The sequence below is a fragment of the Lithobates pipiens genome, unplaced genomic scaffold (assembly GCF_037356315.1).
Source record: "Lithobates pipiens isolate NorthernLeopardFrog02 unplaced genomic scaffold, aLitPip1_a1.2 Scaffold_19, whole genome shotgun sequence".
NCBI classification, from domain to species: domain Eukaryota; kingdom Metazoa; phylum Chordata; class Amphibia; order Anura; family Ranidae; genus Lithobates; species Lithobates pipiens.
In genome coordinates this window covers 282,203,577-282,231,001 of record NW_027507764.1, presented here as the reverse complement: position 1 = coordinate 282,231,001, position 27,425 = coordinate 282,203,577, and the positions used below count along the sequence as shown (strand labels likewise).

General features: G+C 49.1%; 1 protein-coding gene and 2 pseudogenes across 7 annotated transcripts in view; 1 reads left to right on the top strand and 2 right to left on the bottom strand.

Annotated features, from left to right (window-relative positions):
- Nucleotides 1–27,425, bottom strand: part of LOC143996726 (uncharacterized) — a 492,973-nt gene that overhangs the window by 96,574 nt on the left and 368,974 nt on the right. The gene's annotated exons all lie outside the window — the stretch shown is intronic.
- LOC143999723 (U2 spliceosomal RNA) lies at nt 7,838–7,945 on the bottom strand (annotated as a pseudogene).
- On the top strand, nt 18,790–18,897 carry LOC143999722 (U2 spliceosomal RNA; annotated as a pseudogene).

Sequence of the window (27,425 nt, the reverse complement as noted above, 5' to 3'; positions counted from 1 at the left end):
GCTACAGCCCTTAGGTTATGTGAAACCCATTGTGACATTAGGCAAGCGCAGCAAACCTCTACGCCTTTATGTTGTAAGTAAAGGAGGTCCTCCGCTGTATGGTAGGGACTGGTTCAAAGCCCTGGGCAATGCCCCCTTTTGCCATTGCCCAATGTACATTGCTTTCTGAGGTAGACCATTGGGTGGATTCCCTGAAGTCACGCTTTAAGGAGGTTTTTGAGGACTCTTTGGGCTTGGTAAAAGTAAAAATGGCCCACTTTATCTTAAAGCCTGGTGCTACACCTCATTTTTGTAAGGCAGAAAGAAAGTGGAAGCAGAGCTGGACCATCTATTGCCTGAAAAGATCATAACTAAAGTTGATAGAAGTGAATGGGCATTGCCAATTGTGCCTGTCAAGAAAAAGAATGGAGACGTCCCAGGGGGGGGACGGGATCTGGGGGTCCCCTTGTTAAAGGGGGCTTCCAGATTCTGATAAGCCCCCTGCCCGCAGACCCCCACAACCACCGGCCAGGGTTGTGGGGATGAGGCCCTTGTCCTCATCAACATGGGGACAAGGTGCTTTGAGGGGTCTCAGACCCCCAAAGCATCCTCCCAATGTTGAGGGCATGTGGCCTGGTAGATTCAGGAGGGAGGGGGGGCCGCTCTCTCGTCCCCCCTCTTTTCCTGCGGCCTGCCAGGCTGAGTGCTCTGATAAAGGGTCTGGTTATGGATATTTAGGGGGAACCCCACGTCAAATTTTTTCTTAAATTTGAGGCAGGGTTCCCCTTAATATCCATACCAGACCTGAAGGGCCTGGTAATTGAATTTGGGGGACCCTCACGCTTTTTTTTTAAATTTTTTTTTTATCAATGACTTTCAATGAGTGTTCTCTGTATTACGGAACCGACAATTCATAATAGCTGCGAGTGATTTTAAAGGACTTTTTTTCCTGCATAAATGACACTTTGTGCAGGAACAGTTCTAAGCACCAGAAACATGCGCCCCTTCACAGGCATACTATAGACACCCCCCCCCCCCCCACGAAATTTAAAGGAATATTACACTTTTATTGTTTCACTTTAATCATTATTAAAATCACTGCTCCCGAAAAAACGGCCGTTTTTAAAACTTTTTTTGCATTGATACGTCCCCTGGGGCAGGACCCGGGTCCCAAAACACTTTTTAGGACAGTAACTTGCAAATTAGTCTTTAAAATTAGCACTTCAGATTTTGAACGTTTGAGTCCCATAGACTTTAATAGGGGTTCTAAAGTAGGCTATATAATAGCTCCGTCGAATCTTCTTTATACATTCGACAGACACCATAAGCCTTCAAAGACAGATTCGACCGTAATTCATGTGGATTTTCGGACGAATGCAATTTTTGAACGAAAAACAAAATAAATAAAAACGAATTTCGGGAGTAACTAAATAAATTAAGTTTTCGGACGAAAACGAAATTCCGAAACAAAATATTTTACTCTGCACATGTCTAATGTCCGGGAGTAAAGATATTTGACTGCCGTTGAAATATATGGCTTCCGGAGCATGTGCTGCTCACATTATGGCAACTTTAATCACATAGAAATGTACCCTGCAAATGACATCTCTGGGGTGTTCCTGGTTTGGGTTTCTGGGGCCTAAAGCTCTGTGAACATCTTTATCCTTCTGGAGCAGGTCATTGAATATGGCGCCGACTGCTGCGGCCAGGTCTTTAGTTTCCACCGATTCTAGGAGGCCGCGGATGCGTATGTTCGTACGTCTGGCCCTGTTTTCCTGGTCATCTTGGTGGTACATTAATTGCTGGATTTGTACAGTGTGCTCATGCAAGATGACCTCTTGGGACTGTAGTGTGGAGACAGTCTCCTCTACAGTGTGTTCCACATCCTCCAGCCTGCTTGTAACATCCCTGTGTAGCTCTGTGATTTCTTGCTTGTAAGAGCGCTCAAGTCTCTGTACACAGGCTTAAAAACTTGTCTGGTCAGTAGGGCCTTAATGTAAGCCTCCATGTCCCATCTTTCAAAGGACCCGTACGATTCTGGGAGTGACAAGCAGAGTGAACTGAGCCGTTTTCAGAGTCTGCTGGGGATCTGGCACGCTGTCTAGTTTTCATATGGGGAGTGGAGCTCTGAGAAGCAGCTCCCTGTGAGGCTGCATGTGTGCCTGAAGAGCGGGGTTGGCGTCATCGTGGATGGGGGGGTGGGGTGCGTGCTGAGTCTGCCCCAAACTGGTAAAAAAAACGGTCAATGTCCACCTCAGTGTGTGGTGGCCTTTCAACCCCACCTCTCCTCCCCATTACCGACCTGTTTGCCTTGTCTGTGAAGCGCTGAGAGCTGTGAGAAGCCTGGTGTGTGCGTGAGCTCAGGAGAAGACGTCCTACTGCTCCGTGCGCTTGACCACGCCCCCGTTAATGCATCTTTTCGAGCGTGCCCCCCAAATATCTTGTCTATTGTATGGATTCTGACCAAATCCTTTTCGGCAGGAGCACCCCACTCCATCATTGCCTCTCATTAGGGTCCACCTGTGTCATAGGTGGAGTCCTTTATTTCTCCCATATAGAGAAGTATGATCTCCCCATTCTATGGATAGCGTAGGACCCACTATGGGGTACTTGGTCGCAGTAAGTGGGCTTAAGCACCATATAGCAATATAGTGTGACCAAATCCCCATATATTTTTTTTAAATGATTAGGTGTTTTAAATAGTCTTGCAGGAGGTAAATGTATTTTTTTGCACGTGTGCACTGTAATATTTTGGCTGCACCATCTTTTTTTTTTTTTTTTACAAAAGTTTTATTTGGAAGTTCAAAAGTACAGTTTCAATATAACAAAGGAAGTCGCAAACAATATAAAGTATATAGGTTATAGAGTAAATGGTATCGAAAATCTTGGGAGTATATTGGTAAAAAGAAGATGCAGTATACATAACAAAAGAACATCTTAGTGTTTAGCTAAAGAATTGGAGCAGTATAAAATATAATAGTTGGATGTACAACTTGATCTCTAATGGATGGTTTGTACATGTAGATAATTATAGTAGGCTCCAAGAAATAGGATTTTTGTACTCGCCGTAAAATCCTTTTCTCAGTAATTCATGACCGATGCAATTACATGGGTTGTATGCCTGCCATTAGGAGAACTAGGCAAAATTGTTACACAATACACAGAACTTTTAGTCATGCCCCAGGGGGGTGGACCCTGTGCTATCAACCCTCTCCACTGCTCCCAGAAGATTCAGTACGTCAACAGGCAGTATAACGTAGAGAAAAGGAGGGGTGGGTGCTGTGTCGCTTGGTGAATTACAGAGAAAAGGATTTTACGGTGAGTACAAAAATCCTATTTTCTCTTATATTCACTGACCGACACAGCTCCTCTCTGTTACTAAATGGGACGTCCCCAAGCAGTGCCAAACAAGGGGTGGGAAAAAACAGCATATAAACTTCATCCATCATGGCAAGTGGGAACTAGTGAAACTAAACCCACAAAAAAAACAGCTGTGTGTGGAAAAACTCCACCATATAACCGGGTATCCCCAACAGGAGCGATCCCCAAGACCGCAACATTGCGGAAGTAATGCAACAGTGCATTAACAAAACAGTACTAAGTTTTTATCGAAAAACCAGGAAAAAACTCAATTGCAACTACAAAAACAAAACAAGCATCAGCCGATGCACTGACATCTACCTTGTAGAACTTGGTAAACGTATGGACAGACGACCAGGTCGCCGCCTTACACACCTGAGCGACAGACGCTTGGTGTCGGAAGGCCCAAGACGTTCCGATTGCTCTTGTAGAGTGGGCCGTGACTGGAAAGGGGGGGCACCTGCCCCTTCAAAGCGTAGGCTTGGACTACAATCTGTCTGATCCACCTGGAAATGGTGGCCGATGAGACTGCCATGCCTTTCTTAGAACAAACAGTGAGTGACTTCCGAAAGGGAGCTGTGGCAGACAAGTACACCTTCAGAGCCCTAACCACATCGAGAGCGTGAAGGGCTACCTCCTTGGGGTGCTTCAGCTTAGGACACAACAATGGTAATACAATGTCCTCATTGAAATGAAAACCCGAAACCACCTTTGGTAGAAAGCACGGTTGCGGACGCAACACCACCTTATCCCTGTGGATAACCAGATGAGACCTTGCAGGACAAGGCTGCCAATTCTGAAACCGTCCTGGCCGATGTGATGGCCACTAGAAAGACCACCTTCTGTGAAAGGGTCAACAAGGGAATCTCCCTGATATTCTCAAACGGCGGCTTCTGAAGCGCCGACAACACCAGGTTTAAATCCCATGGGGGTAACAGAGGATGCACCGGAGGGACTACATGTACCCCATGAACAAAGGTACTCACTGAGTGAGACGCCAAGGGTCACTGAAAAAAAAGACAGCCAGGGCTGAAATCTGCCCCTTAATGGTGCTAAACGCCAATTTCTGGTCCACCCCATGCTGAAGAAACAGCAGGATCCTCGATATAGAAAAGGAGCGCGGATGCCACCCTTTCTCCTCACACATGGAGATGTAGGCCTTCCAGGTACGATGGTATATCTTCCGTGAAGAAGATTTCCGCGCCCTCAGCATAGTTGGAATCACAGAGTCCGACAGACCCCGGTTCCTCAGCACATGGCTTCAATAGCCATGCCGTTAAAGCCAGCGATGGTAAAACAGGTAAAGCAGGGTGAAAGATTGGACCTTGAGATAGGAGGTCCTCCCGCAGTGGCAGTCGCCAGGGAGCGTCTGCCACCAGACGCACCAGGTCTGCGTACCAAGGCCGCTGAGGCCAATCTGGGGCAACCAGGATTACTGGAATCCCCTCAGCTTCCACTCTGCGAAGTAGACTTGGCAACAGTTTTAGTGGAGGAAAGGCGTATATCAGCTGGTACTGATCCCACTGAGCCACCAGCACGTCTGAAGCGTCTGCACACGGATCTCTTGTCCTGGACAGGAATCTCGGCTCCTTCCGATTGAGACGGGAGGCCAAGAGATCCACATCTGGCGTGCCCCACTTCAGGCACAGCAGCTGGAATATCTCCGGATGCAACGCCCATTCTCCTGGGTCCAGCATCTGACGACTCAGATAGTCCGCCTGCCAATTTTCCACCCCCGGGATGTAAATGGCTGACAGGGCCGGAACGTGTCGCTCTGCCCACCGAAGTATGTGAATGACCTCCCGAGCAGCGGCTGAGCTTCTTGTTCCCCCTTGGTGATTTATGTACGCCACAGCCGTGGCGTTGTCTGACTGTATCCTGGGCGGACGCCCTTGAAGACACGTCGTGTGGAGGCACAGCCTGATCTCTCTCAATTTGAGCAGATTGATCGGTAACTTGGATTCCTCTGTCGACCAACTGAATCCCCATCACTCCACCCTAGCTGGACAGACTGGCGTCCGTAGATATCACCGTCAAGTTCAGAGGAAGAAACGATTTTCCAGACTGAATCCCCACGGACCTCAACCCCCAGATCAGGGAATCCCTGACTGGTTGGCTCACCTGGATCTGCCGATCCAGGGACAACGGAGATTTGTCCCATTTTGTCAATATCTCCTTCTGCAGGACTCTGGCGTGGAACTGGGCATAAGGTACTGCCTCGAAGGAGGCCACCATGAGTCCCAGCACTCGCATGCAAAAGCGGAGCGACGACCACTTGCGGTTCAACAGGAGATTGACCGAAGACCTGAGAGTCAGCAATTTGTCAGAGGGGAGAAAAACCCTCGCTTCCCTGGAGTCCAACAGCAACCCCAGGTACTCCAGACGCTGAGGTGGTGCAACCACCAACTTCTTTAGGTTCAATCAACAGCCACCCAAATTCTTGCGAGGTCTGCATGGTGATCGCCACATCCTCCTCTAATTCTGAGGCGGAAGATGCTCTCAGAAGGAGATCGTCTAGGTAACCCACGATTGCGATCACACGCTGCCTCAGCAATGCCAATATTGGAGCCAGTACTTTGGTAAAGACTCGGGGGGCTGATGCCAGGCCAAAAGGAAGAGCCACAAACTGGTAGTGGGCTTCCCCTACTGCCAAACGCAGAAATTTTTGATGCTGAAGGCAAATGGGTATGTGCAGGTAAGCATCCTGGATGTCCAAGGACGCCAGGAAGTCCCCTTGATGGAATGCAGCGACTACTGAGCGAACTGATTCCATTCTGAACCTCTGCACCTTTACAAAGTGATTGAGGGCTTTTAAGTCCACGATTGGACGTACCCCTTCCTTCTTGGGAACCACAAACAGATTTGAGTAGAACCCCTGTAAGCGTTCCGATTCCGGTACAATCACCCCCTGATTCAGCAAGTCCCTTACCGACCCTAACAGGGCCTCCCGGCAAACCGGGGACATGGGTATGCTGGAGGGGAAGAATCTGTTTGGCGCCCAAGAGAGAAACCATCTTGTAGCCTGTGGAAATCAGATCGCAGACCCATTGGTCGGATAACCGGGAGATCCACCAGGCTGAAAACTCCCGAAGATGACCCCCCACCCGATAAGTGGGAGGGGCAAACCTTCATGTGATAGCACTTTTGGTCGCAGGCTTGTGGTTCCAGGGACGCTTCTGACCGTCCGTGGGTGTCCTGTTGGGCTGGGGGCGTTTTGCCGAAGCACCAGGCGGACGAAAAAGCAGATCGTGAGCGAGAAAAAGAGGGCCCTTGGCTGCGGTGAGGCTCCTTAACCTTCCCGGCCTGTGGGAGTAGTGTACTCTTACCACCAGTGGAATTCTTAATAATGTCATCCAACGAGGCTCCAAAGAGCCGCTCGCCAAGAAAGGGAAGCTCCGTCAGGGCTTTCTTGGGTGCCTGGTCAGCAGACCAGCATTTTAGCCAAATTAGGCGCCTCAGCACCACAGCTGACACTGAAGCCTTGGATAACAGCGGGAGAGTATCCAGGGCCGTGTCACAAACATACTGAAGGCCTTGCACTAGTTGGTCTGCTAGCTCCACGCAGACAGGGGAGGCTTTCTGCTCTCCCAATTCACGGTGCAAAAGTTATACCCACGCAGTCAGTGTCTGCGACACCAGTGCGGATGCCAGTAGAGGTCGCACGGCTGACCCCACAACCGTAAACAAGAAACGAGCCACCGCCTCAGCCTTCCCCCCTCATGGAGATTGGACCAAGCCAGAAGGCCTATGTCCGCTCTCCCACAAGACGTTCAGGATTGGTCCGAGGACCGACACCCTACTAATCAAACGTGAAGTGACACACAGTGACAAACACACACAGATAAAATAAATAAAAAGTGGGGAAGGGATAGTGAAGAGGAGAGTGAAAAGTGACCATTGTGCAATACAATGGCCGGCCCTCCGGCCAGGAATCAAAAATTCCTCTGGTCCTAGCCAAAAGGCCGGGCCCTAGAGGCAGGTGTAAAAAAAGCGTGTAATGGTGACGTGACCTAGGTGCCTAAATCAAAGTGCTGACGCACAGTGAAAGAAGGCACCCCTGGACTGCCACTCCAGGGGCACATCACCATGGGCTTTCCAACAAAAGCATCCCCGACAGCCCAGCCCAGACCACGACAGCCCCCACCACAGCCAGAAAGGCATGGAGATCAGCGAGCTTAGTGAGACCCTTTGCCATCAGGTCCCACCCTCACTCCCGTCACTCCTACCTAATTATATTCGAAAGGTACCGGCCGCCCCTCTGCTGGAACAGAAGAGCTAAGCGTTCCCTCCCGAAAAACTGACTGGGGCTAAAGCTGCCACAATCCAAGCCGGTCTGCCAGGGTCCCCTCCCCTGGCGCCGACCAGTGGTTCTCCGCCCTCACCAGGGGCATCCTTCCAGATGGCTCAGACTCGACCATACATCGGCCCCCAGTTTACTGTCGGGCGGCACGACGTGGCCCCTACCGAAACCATCCTTCGGGATGCAAATTACACCATCGGAGAGCGCCGCCCAAACCCTCTCAAATAGGGATGGACCAGCGCCTCCTTTGGCAACTGATAAGAACAGATACTACACTTGATCTTAGCCAAAAGGCCGAGAAGCGATAACTCACAGAACCCAACTTAACTCGGACGAGAGCTACTGACCTTGCTACGGTCATGGAGTTTGCTACAGGGGACGCCTCCCTACTGAAGGCACCACCTGATCCTCCTACAAGCCAGGGAGAGGAAATATTCCACACTGCTATCACCTGACACCCACGACGGCCATCGCCAAATCAACCTAAACCTCGCCACCCTAATTCTTCTGTCTCTAGGATACCAACTTTCTACCGTTGTGGTAACAGTTCTCACAGTGCACCTGCTTGCAATTTCAAGGATGTCATTTGTTTTCTTTGTGGAAAGACTGGCCATATTGGGCGTGTTTACCGTAGCTCACACTGCCACAAAAGGTAGATGTAAACAGACATTTCATGTGGATACTGACAAGAACGGCTTCAGCTCTGATGAGACCTGTGTCCAGTATGTTGGACTGTTTCGGGTAGCTGGGAACACTCCTACGCTAAAAATGGATGTCACACTCAATGGCTGTCCTCTCTCCATGGATGTTGATACAGGGGCGGCTGTGTCCGTCATTTCATGGACTGATTTAAAGGCATCGGGTCTGTCCCTACCGCTCCCACCTACAAATCTCACAATACAAACCTACAGCAAGGAACTGCTACAGCCCTTAGGTTATGTGAAACCCATTGTGACATTAGGCAAGCGCAGCAAACCTCTACGCCTTTATGTTGTAAGTAAAGGAGGTCCTCCGCTGTATGGTAGGGACTGGTTCAAAGCCCTGGGCAATGCCCCCTTTTGCCATTGCCCAATGTACATTGCTTTCTGAGGTAGACCATTGGGTGGATTCCCTGAAGTCACGCTTTAAGGAGGTTTTTGAGGACTCTTTGGGCTTGGTAAAAGTAAAAATGGCCCACTTTATCTTAAAGCCTGGTGCTACACCTCATTTTTGTAAGGCAGAAAGAAAGTGGAAGCAGAGCTGGACCATCTATTGCCTGAAAAGATCATAACTAAAGTTGATAGAAGTGAATGGGCATTGCCAATTGTGCCTGTCAAGAAAAAGAATGGAGACGTCCCAGGGGGGGGACGGGATCTGGGGGTCCCCTTGTTAAAGGGGGCTTCCAGATTCTGATAAGCCCCCTGCCCGCAGACCCCCACAACCACCGGCCAGGGTTGTGGGGATGAGGCCCTTGTCCTCATCAACATGGGGACAAGGTGCTTTGAGGGGTCACAGACCCCCAAAGCATCCTCCCAATGTTGAGGGCATGTGGCCTGGTAGATTCAGGAGGGAGGGGGGGCCGCTCTCTCGTCCCCCCTCTTTTCCTGCGGCCTGCCAGGCTGAGTGCTCTGATAAAGGGTCTGGTATGGATTTTTAGGGGGGCCCCCACGTCAATTTTTTTTTAAATTTGACGTGGGGTTCCCCTTAATATCCATACCAGACTTGAAGGGTCTGGTTATGGATATTTAGGGGGAACCCCACGTCAAATTTTTTCTTAAATTTGAGGCAGGGTTCCCCTTAATATCCATACCAGACCTGAAGGGCCTGGTAATTGAATTTGGGGGACCCTCACGCTTTTTTTTTAAATTTTTTTTTTATCAATGACTTTCAATGAGTGTTCTCTGTATTACGGAACCGACAATTCATAATAGCTGCGAGTGATTTTAAAGGATTATTTTTCCTGCATAAATGACACTTTGTGCAGGAACAGTTCTAAGCACCAGAAACATGCGCCCCTTCACAGGCATACTATAGACACCCCCCCCCCCACGAAATTTAAAGGAATATTACACTTTTATTTTTTCACTTTAATCATTATTAAAATCACTGCTCCCGAAAAAACGGCCGTTTTTAAAACTTTTTTTGCATTGATACGTCCCCTGGGGCAGGACCCGGGTCCCAAAACACTTTTTAGGACAGTAACTTGCAAATTAGTCTTTAAAATTAGCACTTCAGATTTTGAACGTTTGAGTCCCATAGACTTTAATAGGGGTTCTAAAGTAGGCTATATAATAGCTCCGTCGAATCTTCTTTATACATTCGACAGACACCATAAGCCTTCAAAGACAGATTCGACCGTAATTCATGTGGATTTTCGGACGAATGCAATTTTTGAACGAAAAACAAAATAAATAAAAACGAATTTCGGGAGTAACTAAATAAATTAAGTTTTCGGACGAAAACGAAATTCCGAAACAAAATATTTTACTCTGCACATGTCTAATGTCCGGGAGTAAAGATATTTGACTGCCGTTGAAATATATGGCTTCCGGAGCATGTGCTGCTCACATTATGGCAACTTTAATCACATAGAAATGTACCCTGCAAATGACATCTCTGGGGTGTTCCTGGTTTGGGTTTCTGGGGCCTAAAGCTCTGTGAACATCTTTATCCTTCTGGAGCAGGTCATTGAATATGGCGCCGACTGCTGCGGCCAGGTCTTTAGTTTCCACCGATTCTAGGAGGCCGCGGATGCGTATGTTCGTACGTCTGGCCCTGTTTTCCTGGTCATCTTGGTGGTACATTAATTGCTGGATTTGTACAGTGTGCTCATGCAAGATGACCTCTTGGGACTGTAGTGTGGAGACAGTCTCCTCTACAGTGTGTTCCACATCCTCCAGCCTGCTTGTAACATCCCTGTGTAGCTCTGTGATTTCTTGCTTGTAAGAGCGCTCAAGTCTCTGTACACAGGCTTAAAAACTTGTCTGGTCAGTAGGGCCTTAATGTAAGCCTCCATGTCCCATCTTTCAAAGGACCCGTACGATTCTGGGAGTGACAAGCAGAGTGAACTGAGCCGTTTTCAGAGTCTGCTGGGGATCTGGCACGCTGTCTAGTTTTCATATGGGGAGTGGAGCTCTGAGAAGCAGCTCCCTGTGAGGCTGCATGTGTGCCTGAAGAGCGGGGTTGGCGTCATCGTGGATGGGGGGGTGGGGTGCGTGCTGAGTCTGCCCCAAACTGGTAAAAAAAACGGTCAATGTCCACCTCAGTGTGTGGTGGCCTTTCAACCCCACCTCTCCTCCCCATTACCGACCTGTTTGCCTTGTCTGTGAAGCGCTGAGAGCTGTGAGAAGCCTGGTGTGTGCGTGAGCTCAGGAGAAGACGTCCTACTGCTCCGTGCGCTTGACCACGCCCCCGTTAATGCATCTTTTCGAGCGTGCCCCCCAAATATCTTGTCTATTGTATGGATTCTGACCAAATCCTTTTCGGCAGGAGCACCCCACTCCATCATTGCCTCTCATTAGGGTCCACCTGTGTCATAGGTGGAGTCCTTTATTTCTCCCATATAGAGAAGTATGATCTCCCCATTCTATGGATAGCGTAGGACCCACTATGGGGTACTTGGTCGCAGTAAGTGGGCTTAAGCACCATATAGCAATATAGTGTGACCAAATCCCCATATATTTTTTTTAAATGATTAGGTGTTTTAAATAGTCTTGCAGGAGGTAAATGTATTTTTTTGCACGTGTGCACTGTAATATTTTGGCTGCACCATCTTTTTTTTTTTTTTTTACAAAAGTTTTATTTGGAAGTTCAAAAGTACAGTTTCAATATAACAAAGGAAGTCGCAAACAATATAAAGTATATAGGTTATAGAGTAAATGGTATCGAAAATCTTGGGAGTATATTGGTAAAAAGAAGATGCAGTATACATAACAAAAGAACATCTTAGTGTTTAGCTAAAGAATTGGAGCAGTATAAAATATAATAGTTGGATGTACAACTTGATCTCTAATGGATGGTTTGTACATGTAGATAATTATAGTAGGCTCCAAGAAATAGGATTTTTGTACTCGCCGTAAAATCCTTTTCTCAGTAATTCATGACCGATGCAATTACATGGGTTGTATGCCTGCCATTAGGAGAACTAGGCAAAATTGTTACACAATACACAGAACTTTTAGTCATGCCCCAGGGGGGTGGACCCTGTGCTATCAACCCTCTCCACTGCTCCCAGAAGATTCAGTACGTCAACAGGCAGTATAACGTAGAGAAAAGGAGGGGTGGGTGCTGTGTCGCTTGGTGAATTACAGAGAAAAGGATTTTACGGTGAGTACAAAAATCCTATTTTCTCTTATATTCACTGACCGACACAGCTCCTCTCTGTTACTAAATGGGACGTCCCCAAGCAGTGCCAAACAAGGGGTGGGAAAAAACAGCATATAAACTTCATCCATCATGGCAAGTGGGAACTAGTGAAACTAAACCCACAAAAAAAACAGCTGTGTGTGGAAAAACTCCACCATATAACCGGGTATCCCCAACAGGAGCGATCCCCAAGACCGCAACATTGCGGAAGTAATGCAACAGTGCATTAACAAAACAGTACTAAGTTTTTATCGAAAAACCAGGAAAAAACTCAATTGCAACTACAAAAACAAAACAAGCATCAGCCGATGCACTGACATCTACCTTGTAGAACTTGGTAAACGTATGGACAGACGACCAGGTCGCCGCCTTACACACCTGAGCGACAGACGCTTGGTGTCGGAAGGCCCAAGACGTTCCGATTGCTCTTGTAGAGTGGGCCGTGACTGGAAAGGGGGGGCACCTGCCCCTTCAAAGCGTAGGCTTGGACTACAATCTGTCTGATCCACCTGGAAATGGTGGCCGATGAGACTGCCATGCCTTTCTTAGAACAAACAGTGAGTGACTTCCGAAAGGGAGCTGTGGCAGACAAGTACACCTTCAGAGCCCTAACCACATCGAGAGCGTGAAGGGCTACCTCCTTGGGGTGCTTCAGCTTAGGACACAACAATGGTAATACAATGTCCTCATTGAAATGAAAACCCGAAACCACCTTTGGTAGAAAGCACGGTTGCGGACGCAACACCACCTTATCCCTGTGGATAACCAGATGAGACCTTGCAGGACAAGGCTGCCAATTCTGAAACCGTCCTGGCCGATGTGATGGCCACTAGAAAGACCACCTTCTGTGAAAGGGTCAACAAGGGAATCTCCCTGATATTCTCAAACGGCGGCTTCTGAAGCGCCGACAACACCAGGTTTAAATCCCATGGGGGTAACAGAGGATGCACCGGAGGGACTACATGTACCCCATGAACAAAGGTACTCACTGAGTGAGACGCCAAGGGTCACTGAAAAAAAAGACAGCCAGGGCTGAAATCTGCCCCTTAATGGTGCTAAACGCCAATTTCTGGTCCACCCCATGCTGAAGAAACAGCAGGATCCTCGATATAGAAAAGGAGCGCGGATGCCACCCTTTCTCCTCACACATGGAGATGTAGGCCTTCCAGGTACGATGGTATATCTTCCGTGAAGAAGATTTCCGCGCCCTCAGCATAGTTGGAATCACAGAGTCCGACAGACCCCGGTTCCTCAGCACATGGCTTCAATAGCCATGCCGTTAAAGCCAGCGATGGTAAAACAGGTAAAGCAGGGTGAAAGATTGGACCTTGAGATAGGAGGTCCTCCCGCAGTGGCAGTCGCCAGGGAGCGTCTGCCACCAGACGCACCAGGTCTGCGTACCAAGGCCGCTGAGGCCAATCTGGGGCAACCAGGATTACTGGAATCCCCTCAGCTTCCACTCTGCGAAGTAGACTTGGCAACAGTTTTAGTGGAGGAAAGGCGTATATCAGCTGGTACTGATCCCACTGAGCCACCAGCACGTCTGAAGCGTCTGCACACGGATCTCTTGTCCTGGACAGGAATCTCGGCTCCTTCCGATTGAGACGGGAGGCCAAGAGATCCACATCTGGCGTGCCCCACTTCAGGCACAGCAGCTGGAATATCTCCGGATGCAACGCCCATTCTCCTGGGTCCAGCATCTGACGACTCAGATAGTCCGCCTGCCAATTTTCCACCCCCGGGATGTAAATGGCTGACAGGGCCGGAACGTGTCGCTCTGCCCACCGAAGTATGTGAATGACCTCCCGAGCAGCGGCTGAGCTTCTTGTTCCCCCTTGGTGATTTATGTACGCCACAGCCGTGGCGTTGTCTGACTGTATCCTGGGCGGACGCCCTTGAAGACACGTCGTGTGGAGGCACAGCCTGATCTCTCTCAATTTGAGCAGATTGATCGGTAACTTGGATTCCTCTGTCGACCAACTGAATCCCCATCACTCCACCCTAGCTGGACAGACTGGCGTCCGTAGATATCACCGTCAAGTTCAGAGGAAGAAACGATTTTCCAGACTGAATCCCCACGGACCTCAACCCCCAGATCAGGGAATCCCTGACTGGTTGGCTCACCTGGATCTGCCGATCCAGGGACAACGGAGATTTGTCCCATTTTGTCAATATCTCCTTCTGCAGGACTCTGGCGTGGAACTGGGCATAAGGTACTGCCTCGAAGGAGGCCACCATGAGTCCCAGCACTCGCATGCAAAAGCGGAGCGACGACCACTTGCGGTTCAACAGGAGATTGACCGAAGACCTGAGAGTCAGCAATTTGTCAGAGGGGAGAAAAACCCTCGCTTCCCTGGAGTCCAACAGCAACCCCAGGTACTCCAGACGCTGAGGTGGTGCAACCACCAACTTCTTTAGGTTCAATCAACAGCCACCCAAATTCTTGCGAGGTCTGCATGGTGATCGCCACATCCTCCTCTAATTCTGAGGCGGAAGATGCTCTCAGAAGGAGATCGTCTAGGTAACCCACGATTGCGATCACACGCTGCCTCAGCAATGCCAATATTGGAGCCAGTACTTTGGTAAAGACTCGGGGGGCTGATGCCAGGCCAAAAGGAAGAGCCACAAACTGGTAGTGGGCTTCCCCTACTGCCAAACGCAGAAATTTTTGATGCTGAAGGCAAATGGGTATGTGCAGGTAAGCATCCTGGATGTCCAAGGACGCCAGGAAGTCCCCTTGATGGAATGCAGCGACTACTGAGCGAACTGATTCCATTCTGAACCTCTGCACCTTTACAAAGTGATTGAGGGCTTTTAAGTCCACGATTGGACGTACCCCTTCCTTCTTGGGAACCACAAACAGATTTGAGTAGAACCCCTGTAAGTGTTCCGGTTCCGGTACAATCACCCCCTGATTCAGCAAGTCCCTTACCGCCCCTAACAGGGCCTCCCGGCAAACCGGGGACATGGGTATGCTGGAGGGGAAGAATCTGTTTGGCGCCCAAGAGAGAAACCATCTTGTAGCCTGTGGAAATCAGATCGCAGACCCATTGGTCGGATAACCGGGAGATCCACCAGGCTGAAAACTCCCGAAGATGACCCCCCACCCGATAAGTGGGAGGGGCAAACCTTCATGTGATAGCACTTTTGGTCGCAGGCTTGTTAGGCTTGTGGTTCCAGGGACGCTTCTGACCGTCCGTGGGTGTCGTGTTGGGCTGGGGGCGTTTTGCCGAAGCACCAGGCGGACGAAAAAGCAGATCGTGAGCGAGAAAAAGAGGGCCCTTGGCTGCGGTGAGGCTCCTTAACCTTCCCGGCCTGTGGGAGTAGTGTACTCTTACCACCAGTGGAATTCTTAATAATGTCATCCAACGAGGCTCCAAAGAGCCGCTCGCCAAGAAAGGGAAGCTCCGTCAGGGCTTTCTTGGGTGCCTGGTCAGCAGACCAGCATTTTAGCCAAATTAGGCGCCTCAGCACCACAGCTGACACTGAAGCCTTGGATAACAGCGGGAGAGTATCCAGGGCTGTGTCACAAACATACTTAAGGCCTTGCACTAGTTGGTCTGCTAGCTCCACGCAGACAGGGGAGGCTTTCTGCTCTCCCAATTCACGGTGCAAAAGTTATACCCACGCAGTCAGTGTCTGCGACACCAGTGCGGATGCCAGTAGAGGTCGCACGGCTGACCCCACAACCGTAAACAAGAAACGAGCCACCGCCTCAGCCTTCCTGTCCGCAGGATCCTTGAATGCAGGAGTACCCTCAACCGGGATCGTGGTTACTTTATTTAACCTGGATACTGGGGGGTCCACAACCGGAGGAGCCAACCACTTTTTGAGGCTTTCCTCAAAGGGGTAACGCACCGCCAAATTTTTGGGGACCGAAAAGGTTCGCTGCGGGCGACCCCATTCCCTGTAGATGAAACTGTCAAAATAAGCCAAATACGGGAACACCTTAGTGCTGACTTGTGGGACCCAAAAGAGACCGGTACATAAGCAGAGAGATCCGCTGGCTCCTGAATCTTCAGGGTATCATGCACAGCTGTGATAAGTGCTCCAACAAGCGCTTTGTCGCGCCCAGACCAGGACAGGGAATCATCCTGTCCAAACGGTCCTGGTCAGCCTCGTCTGATAGGTCAGAGCAGGAGTCACCAGCCGCAGCAGGGCCCGAGTCTGCATCAGAGTTCTCCCCAGAGGATGAGAGGGCAGGGGTATCTTACGTGCACCTTTCCTTCCATGCGCCGCCTCTATCATAGCAACAAAAGAGTCAAGGACCGCCGTCAGGGTGTCCATGCGCATTGAGCTATCCGCAGGTGACCCAGTTGCTATAGCCTGGATTTCGGGGGAAGAAACACCAGTTTCTGAAGCCATGCTGACCATAGTCTGTCTGCCACCTGCAAGGGGACTTAGGACAGTGAAGGTCCCACCCTCCTGCTGCCGCCGCATGGGGGGTACTTAGCGCTAGTTTTACCACCCTGGGACCTCTGTGAATGCCACTAGCAGTGCCTGTAGACCCTGAGAGGTTCCCAGTTGCAGAGAGGAGAAAACTGTGTCAGCAGCAACTGCTTATAACAGCAGTGAAACGTTCTGCAGAGCTCCCTTTTGGGACCCCCAGACCAGGACCAACGCCAGCCGCACAGAGCCCCCATAGGTGAGAATCCAGCGAACCCACACACACACCGCCGGCAGCGCATGCAGCCACCCCCCTCAGAGGGGGGGAGGAGGGGAGATAGGGACTTGGGAGAGAAGATAGGGAGGTGAGGAGGTCCCCGAATTGACCCCCCAGGGGAATGCCCAGCTGCTCACCCCACCAAAGCAGGGAGAGCCGTACTTACCAGTCCTGAAGAGCTGGGAGACATTCCATCACAGACCTACTCCTGCGCAGTCACAGGGTAGCTGCTGGCCCGGTAGACTGTGATCCAGACAGCAGTCCAGTCATATGTATACCCCGGAGCATTGAAGCTCACCGACCACCTCTGAAGCTGAAGCATGTTGTGGCCTGCTGGGCCTTAGCTGCGGCCTGCTCACGCTTGATGGCCGGACTGGGGAGACTACAAGGATATCATTATCCAGCCTGTCACCCAGCCGGCAGTTAATAGAAGATCCCAGGATCTTTCATCTTGCGCAAAAAACATCAAAACCTGCAGCAAAAACATGGACCGAGAGGGCCTGCAGGGTTCCTAGGTCATTCTCCTTACTAGGCAAAATAAAAACTGAAGCTGCTGGGAGCAGTGAGGAGGGTTGATAGCACAGGGTCCCCCCCCCGTTTGGGATTAAAAGTTAGTTAAAAGTTCTCCTAATGGCAGGCTATACAACCCATTTAGTTACAGAGAGGAGCTGTGTCGGTCGGTGAATATAAGAGAAATTCACATTTTGAAAGATTGGCACATAAACCATACTGTTGGAGTCCCTCTAGCACAGCTTCAACATTCTTTCTATGTTCTTCATCAGTGGGACCAGTAATGAGCATGTCATCTAGTAGACATTGGGTGAAAGGTATGCCTGCCAGGACCCTCATCTATGATCCGCTGCCAGATGGCTGGAGCTGGGGCTATTCCAAAAACCATGCGGTTATATTGGAATAATCCTTTATGGGAGTTAATGGTCAACAGATGGCATGAATTTGGGTGTACTTGCAGTTGCAGGTAAGCTTGCTTTAAGTCTATTTTTGTAAACTTTTTCCCCCCAGCCAGTGAGCCAAATAGATCTTCAAGTTGAGGCAACGGGTATTGATCCACAAGAAGTTGGTTGTTCAGGGCAACCCTGACATCCCTACAAATTCTAACGTCTCCATTCTTTTTCTTGACAGGCACAATTGGCAATGCCCATTCACTTCTATCAACTTTAGTTATGATCTTTTCAGGCAATAGATGGTCCAGCTCTGCTTCCACTTTCTTTCTGCCTTACAAAAATGAGGTGTAGCACCAGGCTTTAAGATAAAGTGGGCCATTTTTACTTTTACCAAGCCCAAAGAGTCCTCAAAAACCTCCTTAAAGCGTGACTTCAGGGAATCCACCCAATGGTCTACCTCAGAAAGCAATGTACATTGGGCAATGGCAAAAGGGGGCATTGCCCAGGGCTTTGATCCAGTCCCTACCATACAGCGGAGGACCTCCTTTACTTACAACATAAAGGCGTAGAGGTTTGCTGCGCTTGCCTAATGTCACAATGGGTTTCACATAACCTAAGGGCTGTAGCAGTTCCTTGCTGTAGGTTTGTATTGTGAGATTTGTAGGTGGGAGCGGTAGGGACAGACCCGATGCCTTTAAATCAGTCCATGAAATGACGGACACAGCCGCCCCTGTATCAACATCCATGGAGAGAGGACAGCCATTGAGTGTGACATCCATTTTTAGCGTAGGAGTGTTCCCAGCTACCCGAAACAGTCCAACATACTGGACACAGGTCTCATCAGAGCTGAAGCCGTTCTTGTCAGTATCCACATGAAATGTCTGTTTACATCTACCTTTTGTGGCAGTGTGAGCTACGGTAAACACGCCCAATATGGCCAGTCTTTCCACAAAGAAAACAAATGACATCCTTGAAATTGCAAGCAGGTGCACTGTGAGAACTGTTACCACAACGGTAGAAAGTTGGTATCCTAGAGACAGAAGAATTAGGGTGGCGAGGTTTAGGTTGATTTGGCGATGGCCGTCGTGGGTGTCAGGTGATAGCAGTGTGGAATATTTCCTCTCCCTGGCTTGTAGGAGGATCAGGTGGTGCCTTCAGTAGGGAGGCGTCCCCTGTAGCAAACTCCATGACCGTAGCAAGGTCAGTAGCTCTCGTCCGAGTTAAGTTGGGTTCTGTGAGTTATCGCTTCTCGGCCTTTTGGCTAAGATCAAGTGTAGTATCTGTTCTTATCAGTTGCCAAAGGAGGCGCTGGTCCATCCCTATTTGAGAGGGTTTGGGCGGCGCTCTCCGATGGTGTAATTTGCATCCCGAAGGATGGTTTCGGTAGGGGCCACGTCGTGCCGCCCGACAGTAAACTGGGGGCCGATGTATGGTCGAGTCTGAGCCATCTGGAAGGATGCCCCTGGTGAGGGCGGAGAACCACTGGTCGGCGCCAGGGGAGGGGACCCTGGCAGACCGGCTTGGATTGTGGCAGCTTTAGCCCCAGTCAGTTTTTCGGGAGGGAACGCTTAGCTCTTCTGTTCCAGCAGAGGGGCGGCCGGTACCTTTCGAATATAATTAGGTAGGAGTGACGGGAGTGAGGGTGGGACCTGATGGCAAAGGGTCTCACTAAGCTCGCTGATCTCCATGCCTTTCTGGCTGTGGTGGGGGCTGTCGTGGTCTGGGCTGGGCTGTCGGGGATGCTTTTGTTGGAAAGCCCATGGTGATGTGCCCCTGGAGTGGCAGTCCAGGGGTGCCTTCTTTCACTGTGCGTCAGCACTTTGATTTTGCCACCTAGGTCACGTCACCATTACACGCTTTTTTTACACCTGCCTCTAGGGCCCGGCCTTTTGGCTAGGACCAGAGGAATTTTTGATTCCTGGCCGGAGGGCCGGCCATTGTATTGCACAATGGTCACTTTTCACTCTCCTCTTCACTATCCCTTCCCCACTTTTTATTTATTTTATCTGTGTGTGTTTGTCACTGTGTGTCACTTCACGTTTGATTAGTAGGGTGTCGGTCCTCGGACCAATCCTGAACGTCTTGTGGGAGAGCGGACATAGGCCTTCTGGCTTGGTCCAATCTCCATGAGGGGGGGCCTACCTTCGGGGAAGCCCCCACAGTACCAAGTACCTAGGAGGTTCTGTTTCGGCAGTCCTCCCGGGGAAAGGAGGGCTTCCGGTTTCGTCCGGGGCCCACTTGTTGAGTCTGGTACCTCAGTCCCTGTCTGGAGCCTAACGCCCCGGGGGATCAGGGTATGGTCCTTCTTTTGGAGGACATCAGGCACCCGTCTGCACTTTTTAGTGTGTCACTCTTTATGTGTGTGCACTTTTTTTATGCACCGGGTGGAAGTTTTTTGGGTGTGTTTGCACGCCATGGGCTTTTTCAAAAAAAAAAAAAAAAAAAAAAAGTTGGGTTCTGTGAGTAAATGTTTCTGTATGGCTGGGTCGCAGAGTCCCATGACAAACATATCGGAGAGCCGTCTGCAGGTACTCTCCAAACTGACAAGTGGAAGAATTTAAACCACTCTGCGATTTCTAACGGCTTTGGGTTGTAGTGCTTATGTAGACTCTGAACTAACTCAGGTAAGGGCTTAGAGGCCGGCTTGTCTGGAGAAATTAAGTCTCTAAGAGTGCCATATGCATCCCAACTGAATGCTGTGAGGAAAACTGTAACTTTCTTTTCTACAGCCTCACTATTTGCTTCCATATACTGATCCAGCCTCTCCACCCAGGAGCTCCATGATTCAGCAGCAGGATCAAATGGTTGAATAAACTCTATGAAAGCCATGTGTGCTAAAATCCACAATCCTCGTCGCCACTGTTATGTCCCTTTTACAAAGGGTCTCTCAGGGTGTTGCTAGCAATGCTGCCAGTATCTGCTCAGCAAGTTACACACAGGCTGGATGCACTTCTTAACCAGGGAAGGGTTTATTACTCACTCAGAACAGATCTCCCTCCAAGTATCATGGTGCTGCTTCCAGTCCCACACACACTGTGAATGACTTCCTGGTACAGCCCCTCCCCCCCAGCATGCATCAGGAGAAAGGGCTTAAGGGTCACAGTGATTCTGCATAAACATTACAGCGGGCATACAGGAGGGACTGTGGCAATTATTAGAGAGCTGCCTCTGAAGAGGACTACACGATACTGAGCATGAATCAGATTCAGGCTCACTATACAAACTTTCGTAAAAAGAGCTGGCAACACTGTAATCCCTGAAGTGTCGTTTATTGGTACATCAGCGTGACAGTAAAACAAAGCCGGCACGTTTCAGCAATAGCCTTAGTTGTAGCTGGTTTAAAACAGATATGGCCAGGGACTGTGCGGACACACAGGAGATGGCCAGGGACTGTGCGGACACACAGGAGATGGCCAGGGACTGCGCGGACACACAGGAGATGGCCAGGGACTGCGCGGACACACAAAAGATGGTCACGGACTGTGCGGGCATACAGGAGATGGTCAGGGACTGTGCGGACATACAGGAGATGGTCAGGGACTGTGCCGACGTGATACAGGCGATGGTCAGGGACTGTGCCGGCGTGATACAGGCGATGGTCAGGGACTGTGCCGACGCGATACAGGCGATGGTCAGGGACTGTGCCGACGCGATACAGGCGATGGTCAGGGACTGTGCCGACGCGATACAGGCGATGGCCAGGGACTGTGCCGACGCGATACAGGCGATGGCCAGGGACTGTGCCGACGCGATACAGGCGATGGCCAGGGACTGTGCCGACGCGATACAGGCGATGGCCAGGGACTGTGCCGACGCGATACAGGCGATGGCCAGGGACTGTGCCGACGCGATACAGGCGATGGCCAGGGACTGTGCCGACGCGATACAGGCGATGGCCAGGGACTGTGCGGACACACAGGAGATGGCCAGGGACTGTGCCGACACACAGGAGATGGCCAGGGACTGTGCGGACACACAGGAGATGGCCAGGGACTGTGCGGGACACACAGGAGATGGCCAGGGACTGTGCGGACACACAGGAGATGGCCAGGGACTGTGCGGACACACAAAAGATGGTCACGGACTGTGCGGACACACAAGAGATGGTCAGGGACTGTGCGGGCATACAGGAGATGGTCAGGGACTGTGCGGGCATACAGGAGATGGTCAGGGACTGTGCGGGCATACAGGAGATGGTCAGGGACTGTGCGGGCATACAGGAGATGGTCAGGGACTGTGCGGACATACAGGAGATGGTCAGGGTAATAAGCACAAACTCTCAGTCTCACCTCACCATCAAGGTAACATCACATTGCAGCAGCAGCAACCTCCAAATACTGGATTAACAGCCACAGATGAGCCCAGTGCAGGCGCTAGACAGGACAGATGATCACTCCGAGTCCTCCATCCCCTATTACAAGCAAGAGAAGCCAACTGTCCACTTTGAGCGCCAGCCCTGTAGTGCATTCTGGGAGGTGTAGACTCTGCAGAGCACAGGCACCGCCCCAGTCGAGTCTAGTGTGCACTGTGGAGAACTACATCTCCCATCATGCAATGTGGTGGTGGCTGGGACAGCGGTGGAGCCTGCTATTGGCTGCCTCCGCTGATGAGGATGTTACAAGGTGGAACTTCTAAAGTGTGCCGATGATGTTCTGTCACGCTAATCTGACAGAATGCTGGTCACTCGCCCTGCCAGCCTCGGGACGCCGATCGCGAATGGGGGACATTCCCTTTCACTCACACAAATTAGGGAATTAAAGAGGCCGTGAGGACCCTACACACGCAGGACCTTAGGCGACCACCTGCTTTGCCTAATTAGAGAGCTGCCTCTGAAGAGGACTTCACGATACTGAGCATGAATCAGATTCAGGCTCACTATACAAACTTTCTGTAATCCCTGAAGTGTCGTTTATTGGTACATCAGCGTGACAGTAAAACAAAGCCGGCACATTTCGGCAATAGCCTTAGTTGTAGCTGGTTTAAAACAGATATGGCAACAAATATATATACTCACATAAACATATGCAAACTCCATTGGCCCATCAGGTTAGTGTCAGAGAAAATTTGCATATTTAATTGATACCACCAATTATTCAAGTGGTTAGTGACTACACCTGTTTTTAGCCAACATGAGAAGGGGGAGAGAAAAAAAAAGGCAATATGAAAAGTTCAATTGTTGAGCCAAGAAGAAGCGTGTAGAAAAAATGCTACATAAAATATTAAGACCCTATTGCTTCAAGGAAAAAAATGTATTCCTTAGAAGAAGATGAAAATGCAGACTTATGTTCAAGTAAAAAAAAAATATTTGTTCCCTTTTTTCCCTTTTCTCTTTCCATAACACCACAAAGTAAAAAAAAAAGGGGGGGGGGGGGGGCTCAATTCATGGCAGGATCAAAAAAGAGGGATTACATTTATGGAAGGAACAAAAGGAGCGAGATTCAATTTATGGCAGGATCAAAAAGAGGGATTCAATTTATGGCAGAATTTATGGCGGCACCCTGACAGAGAGCTCTGACAATGGAGTTGAGGTCCCTGCTAAGGTCAGGCGTACCCAACTGTTCCTCTGTTGCTGAGGTGCAACAAGTGCATGGTTCTCGTATGCAGCAGAGTGCCTGCCCTATCTTCTGGTGAACTGGCGAGCACCAGCAGCCTAGTACATTCTGGTCGTAGACAAAACTGCACTGCAGTAACACTTAAGTGCAGTTCAAGCCGATGCAGTGGCTAGCACAAGTAGTGTCCCGCAGCCACCAAGAATTCAAACACAGGCCCGTAGAGCCCATAGTGTCCTTATTCATGTGTTTGCAAATCCTGATTGGCAGCCCAAAGATTCTGCAGCACCTGTACTTCTTCCATTCATTGGCCAACCCAGAGATCAGGTGGAAGCAAATTTAACTGCCCGTGATTTTTATGAGCATTTTTTCCCAGAAGATCTGTACACATCTATTGTGGACCAAAGCAATTTATATGCTAATCAATTTATCGCCGCAAACCCAAATTTGATCCTTGCCAGACAATTTGTATGAAAGCCTATTACTTTTCCAAATTTATAACATAATACAAAGCAAATCTTGTGGTCTATGCACTTCAAGGACAATGAACTCTGTTGTCCTCGAGGTGACACTGGATATGATCGGCTCCACAAAGTTCAGCCCTTCGTAAACCACTTAAAAAATTTGCAGCCTTGCTCTGTGACAGGGCAACGGGCTATACATGTAGTTTCCTGGTTTAAAGATAATAGTGTGGAGCCCCGTGACTGCTCAGACTACATAGGGAGCAGCTAGAAGTTTGTTTGGGATTTGGTGTCACTCTTATTCCGAAAGAGGTACCATTTATATGTGGACAATTTTTACACAAGTGTGTCACTTTTTAGACACCTCTTTCAATTAGGAATTGGCACATGTGGCACTGTGTGATCTAATCATTGGGGCTTCCCCCAATGGCTTGTAAACTTAGATGGGGGAGACAGCATGCTTGAGGTGCAATCAATTGCTTGCAGTAAGGTGGAAGGACAAACAGAACATTTTCGTTCTGTCTTCCATTAACGCAGATATGGCAGTCCAAACTAACAGCAACTGGTGTTGAGATGCTGCAACGACCAGATGATGGGGCTGTACTTAATTACCCCAAGGCCAGATGCTGGTACAAAAAAAGTGTCTGTATACAGTGCACCTGGAAAATTTTCACAGCGCATCCCTTTTTTCACATTTTGATATGTTATAGCCTTATTCCAAAATGGATTAAATTCATTTTTTTCCAAAAAATGCTACAAATAATATCCCACGACAAAATGAAAGAAGTTTGTTTGAAATCTTTGCAAATTTATTAAAACTAAAAAACGAGAGAAAAAAAAAAAAAAAATCACATGTACATAAGTATGCACAGCCTTTGCCATGACACTCGAAATTGAGCTCAGGTATATCCTGTTTCCACTGATCATTCTTGAGATGTTTCTACAAATTTATTGGAGTCCACCTTTGGCAAATTCAGTTGATTGAACAGGATTATGAAAGGCACACACCTGTCTATCTAAAGTCCCGCAGTTAACAGTGCATGTCAGAGCACAACCAAGCCATGAAGTCCAAGGAATTGTCTGTAAAGCTCCGAAAAAGGATTGCATTAAGGCACAGCTCTGGGGAAGTGTACAGAAAAAAAATTCTGAAGCATTGAAGGTCCCAGTGAGCACAGTGGCCTCCATCATCCATAAATGGAAGAAGTTGGGAACCACCAGGACTCTTCCCAGAGCAGGGTGCCAGGCTAAACTGAGCGATCGGGGGAGAAGGGCCTTAGTCAGAGAGGTGACCAAGAACCCGTTGGTCACTCTGACAAAGCTCCAGTGTTTCTATGTGAACAAAGAACCTTCTAGAAGAACCACCATCTTTGCAGCACGCCACCAATCAGGCCTGTATGGTAGAATGGCCAGACGGAAGCCACTCCTTGGTAAAAGGCAGATGACAGCCCACCTGGTGTTTGCCAAAAGGCACCTGAAGGACTATCAGACCATGAGAAACATTCTTTGGCCTGATGAAACCAAGATTGAACTCTTTGGCCTAAATGACGAGAGTCATGTCTGGAGGAAACCAGACACCGCTCATCATCTAGCCAATACCATCCCAACAGTGAAGTATGGGGGTGGCAGCATAATGCTGTGGGGATGTTTTTCAGCGGAAGGAACTGGGAGTCAGGATCAAAGGAGAAAGATTAATGCAGCAATATACAGAGACATTCTTGATGGAAACCTGCTCCAGTGCGCTCTCAACCTCAGACAAAGCAACCATTCCAACAGGACAACGACTCTAAACACACATCCAAGATAACAAAGGAGTGGCTACAGGACAACTCTGTGAATGTCCCTGAGTGGTCCAGCTAGAGCCCAGACTTGAATCCAATTAAACATCTCTGGAAAGATCTGAAATTGGCTGTGATACCTGATGGAGCTTGAGAGGTCCTACAAAGAAGAATGGGAGAAACTGCCTAAAAATAGGTGTGCCAAGCTTGTAGCATCATACTCAAAAGGACTTGAGGCTGTAATTGGTGCCAAAGGTGCTGCAACACAGTATTGGGCAAAGGCTGTGAATACTTATGAACAAGTGATTTATTTTTATTTTTTCTTAAAGGGGTTGTAAAGGTAAATGTTTTTTCACCTGAAAAAACATCTGACACTGCCTGCGCCCCCCCCTGTTTACTTACCTGACCTCTCGAAAAACCTGTGCTCGCCCCCGCCATCCTCCTCACCGCTCAGCCTGGCCGCTGACTGGCTGGAGTGGATGGATGGAAAGCAGCGCAGCCATTGGCTCGCGCTGCTGTCAATCACATCCACTGATGTGGAGCACCGGGGGGCGGGCCGTTTGATACAGCGAGCGGCTATAGCCGCGGGCTGTATCACGGGAGCGCGCCCGCAGGTGCTTCTCACCATGTGAGGGAGCTCGCATGAACGTGAGAAGAACCTGCGGGAGGAAGCAGAGACAGCCGCCGAGGGACCCCAGAAGAGCAGGTTCGGGGCCACTCTGTGCAAAACGAGCTGCACAGTGGAGGCAAGTATAACATGTTTGTTATTTAAAAAAAAAAAAATAATAATTTACTTTACAATCCCTTTAACCCTTTAATACATTTGCAAAAATTTTAAACAAACTTCTTTCACGTTGTCATTATGGGGAATTTTGGAGGCAAATAATGAATTTAATCCATTTTGGAACAAGGCTGTAACATAACAAAATGTGAAAAAAGTGAAGCGCTGCGAAGACTTTCCAAATGCACTGTACTTATTTCAATTGGCTCTTTTGAACTATACAAAGCATCAGGAAGAAGTGGATCCTTCCTAAAATTCCAAGAAAAATCATCACATTTGTATCCAGAAGGTGCTGTAGCCCAATTTCCCAATCCAGATGCAGTGAGCCAGCTGCACAAGAGGCATTTTCCGGATATCCTCCCTAGTACCCCTACCCAAAGGAGCACCCCAAAGATGATGTGTGTGGAAAATGCGGACATAGGCGTGACACCTGCTATTTTTGTCCCTCCTGTTCTGGCCAACCTGGCCTCTGCACCAGGGACAGTTTCCATCTCTAGCACACACTAAGGGGGTATTAAAAAAAGCCAAAAATAGCTGTCATTTATTGAGGTAATGTTTTTTTTTACTGTACTTTATACTACACTGAAATATTGTGTTACAAAGGCGATATCCTCATGCCCTCTCACATCCACCTGATAAAATTTGGTGAATGTATGGATTGATGACCAGGTTGCGGCCTTGCAGATTTGAGTCATGGAGGGCTGGTGATGCACCACCCACGAAGCACTAATAGCCCTAGTGGAGTGCGCCTTGATCTGAAAAGGCCGAATCTTTTGCTTCAAACCATAAGCTTGAACAATTACTTGTCAAATCCATTTAGCAATAGTAGATTTTGATGCTGCCTGTCCTCTCTTAGGACCCTCTGGCAATACGACCAACACATCCGTCTTGTGAACCTGAGCCATCGCTTCCAGATAGGCTTTGACTGCTCTCACTACATCCAAAGAATGTAGTGACTTGTCTTCCGTAGAACAGGGATTTGGAAAAAAGGAAGGCAGAACAATATCTTGGTTTAGATGAAAACCCGAGACCACCTTCGGTAGAAAACTAGGATGAGAGCGTAACACCACCCTATCCTTGTGCATTATTAGATACAGTTCTTTACAAGAGAGGGCTGCCAATTCTGATACTCTTCTGGTAGAAGAAATGGCCACCACAAAAATTAATTTCCTTGTCAACAGAACTAAGGGAATCTGATGTATCAGTTCAAAAGGCTGCTTTTGTAAAGCTGACAGAACCAAATTCATATCCCAGGGGTTCAGGGCGCCCTAACTGTAGGATTAAGGCGTGTTACCCCTTGTATAAAGCTTC